Raw genomic sequence first — 3,246 nt, forward strand, 5'->3', positions numbered from 1 at the left:
AGGACAAGATCCTGGATACAGGCGGCCGAAATGAATTTTCTCCGCAGGGTGGCTGGGCGATCCCTTAGAGATAGGGTGAGAAGCTCGGTCACTCGGAAGGAGCTCAGAGTAGAGCCGCTGCTCCTCCACATCGATAGGGGTCAGCTGAGGTGGCTTGGGCATCTGTTTCGGAAGGTGTTCCGGGCCTGTCCCACCGGGAGGAGACCCCGGGGAAGACCTAGGACACGCTGGAGGGACTATGTCTCCCGGCTGGTCTGGGAACGCCTCGGTGTCCCCCCGGAAGAGCTGGAGGAAGTGTCTGGGGAGAGGGAAGTCTGGGCATCTCTGCTTAGACTGCTGCCCCCGCGACCCGGCCCCGGATGAAGCGGAAGAAGATGATGATGATGGCCTTGTCCCTTGCGTACAGAGATTTCTCCAGATTCTCTGAATCTTTGAATGAAATTATGTCGCGTATATGATAAGATCACCAAACCGTTGGCAAATCGTTTTTTTCTCCCAATCCCACTTTATGACCTTGTGCCACCGCTAAAACTGTCCCTGCGGAGTCGGGAGAGTCGTAGATCACAACAGGCCTCCTCCAAAACCTGTCCAATTAGCCAGTCTGCTTTTTTACCCCCCTTCCCTTTACCAGGAAGTCAATGTGAGCCAGCACGTTGGAGGAAACGCTTGCTCACATTGGTTTGTGCATGGCCAGGTCAGTGGGACCCGCCCTGCCAGAGACGTTGCTGGAACCTAGTGGCACAAGAATATCCCCATGCCGATTAACTCCCCCAAACGACACCAGCCCATTATGTACTGCCGCACCACCCTTTGCAATTTTACATTGAGAAACAATTCTTAAATTGTTGCACTATTTGCACATACCCCTCCCTATCTTTACTTCTGTAAGACTCATCCTCTCTGGGATTTTTATACCCCGTCATGTTACTGAAATGTCGCCAATGTTGCCAACCTAATTAGTTATGAGATGTTCCACCAGTTTTTTTTTTTAGCAATACACATCTTTTGCAGTCTTTTGTTTCCCCTGTCCCAGCTTTTTTAAAACGTATTGCATGAATCTGATTCAAATTGGGTATTTTATTTTTCAAGAAACAATAATACTTCATCAATACAGTTTCAACATTTGATCTTTGTACTATTTTCTAATAATTATAGGGATTAAATCATTTGCACATCATTGCATTCAGTTTATATTTTCATTTTATTCAGCATCACAACTTTTTGTGATAAGAGAATGCGATGAGAGATAAAGGATTAGGGATAGATTGATATACCACCCTTACACATATGCACGCACACACACCTCAATAAAATCACCTCACTGACAAAGATACTTCTGAATGGTAGATCTGTATATCATGGTGGATGGCATCACCAGCTACTCCAATACTAAAGTATGGCAACAGTTTCTCAGTAAATGAATCTTTATGAGTGTAGATGTGTGTCATGTCTTCAGGGTCGTAGAAGGACACCTCCCCTCTGTCATAGTCCAGATGAACTCTGATCCTCTGGGGTCTCTTCTTCAGAGTGATAGTCTGACACAATCCATTGGTAAACTTACCACTCCTATGCACTATAGCCCAGACCCCTTACTGTGGGGTTATAAATAACTCTTCCTTCCTGTTGACTGACTCTTTGACCACACCTATATTCCAATCAGGATGGTCCCCCACCTTCACCTCCCAGCTGTGTTTTCCTGAACTGAACCCCTCAGAACATAGAACTATGGCATACTTTGTGTTCCTCCCTGGGTTGTCAGGAAGTTGCTGCCCTTGGTCTAAATATTTCACACTGGTCAGATCATCAGACAGAGAGAGCCAGGGGTTAGCAGTGTTGGGGTCCAGAATCACAGGAGTGTATTTAATGATCCCCTGCATCTTCTCCCAGACTCTGAACTGCAGGTTGCCCAGGTGTTTGGCCACGTCTATCAGTGCTCCTGAGACCAGCTGTGGATCTGGTAGTTTGTACTGGGCTTTAAGGCTTGTCTGGGGTCGCTTTGTAGCTCTGGAGAAAAGGCACTTCGTCTTTCAAGAGTTCCTGTTTCACAGCTGTGATACTTTCAGTGAGAGAACTGATCTGGTCCTGAATGTTCTTAATCTCTCTGGTGATCATCTCCTCCTTCTTCTCTTCCTCCCTCAGTGCAGCCAGTCTAGCCTCCTCTTTCTTTCAGGAATTGGTGAAGCTTCTCAAATTCTCTTCTGATCTTTTCCTCTGTGAATACCAGCTGTTTCTTGGAGAATTGTACTATTTCATTGTACTTCTTTTGAATGTTTTTACATTTTTCTTGTTTGTTGTTTAGTGACTCTAAATCTGAAGCCAACTTTTCTTTCAGATCTTTCACTGCCTGTTGAATGGGAATCACTTTGTGTCTCTGATGTGCAGGAAACTCACAGACATGACATACAGCTCCCTGCTCCACCTCACAGAACCATTTAGGTTCCTCTTTATGTTTTGTACATACCAACTCTCTGTTGTCATTTGGAAATACAGTCCTTTTACTTTCTTCTGTCTTTTCCTCTGATTCTTCTTCTTTCTCTCTGCCTACATATGAGTCAGCTAGAGCCTTCAAAGAAAAGTTAATTCCTGGATCATTCTTAGAAGATCTCCTTTTACAAACCGGACAGTTCTTGTTTTTGGCTTGACTCCAGAAATTGTCCAGACAGCTGGAACAGAAGCTGTGGTGACAGACAAGAGAAACAGGCTCTCTGAAAGTCTCTGAACAAATATAACAGGGGAGGAAATTATTAAGGAGTGCTCTCTCTGCCATTTCCTGTAACAATGCAGGTAGTATCCTTGAGTCCTTTAAAAAACATAAAAAACTGTGTGAAGAAAGTCTCAATACAAATATCTCTGTAAATGACAAAAATAAGTATAATAAAAGCTATTATTATTCCAGTTGATCCTAAGATGTCTCAGTAATGTTTACACCCTTATGAGGTCTGTTCAGCAAATTCAAACATTTACTTTCTGTGTCTTAACTTCTTTCATTTGTCAACAGCACCTGAGTTTGAACTGTAGGTGGTGCTGTTGTTTTTGGGTTGTATTCGATTTGTTCATGATGAAATCCAATCATTTGGATTTTGGACTCTTTCACCATATAATAGAAGGTCAGTCAAATGTGTAACTTTTCAAATTTCATATCTTGTCCTTTGGTATCAGAGCCATGAGGTATTGCTGAGCTCAGACCGGGTACACAGAAGAGAGTTATTATGAGAGGAGAACCGCGGTAATTCAAATCTATACTGG

At 43.7% G+C, this 3,246-nt stretch overlaps 1 pseudogene; it reads right to left on the bottom strand.

Moving 5' to 3' along the window:
- Nucleotides 1-1,196: 1,196 nt before the first annotated feature.
- Nucleotides 1,197-2,767, bottom strand: LOC105008801 (annotated as a pseudogene).
- Nucleotides 2,768-3,246: the final 479 nt, after the last annotated feature.

The sequence above is a fragment of the Esox lucius genome, chromosome 13 (assembly GCF_011004845.1).
Source record: "Esox lucius isolate fEsoLuc1 chromosome 13, fEsoLuc1.pri, whole genome shotgun sequence".
NCBI lineage: Eukaryota > Metazoa > Chordata > Actinopteri > Esociformes > Esocidae > Esox > Esox lucius.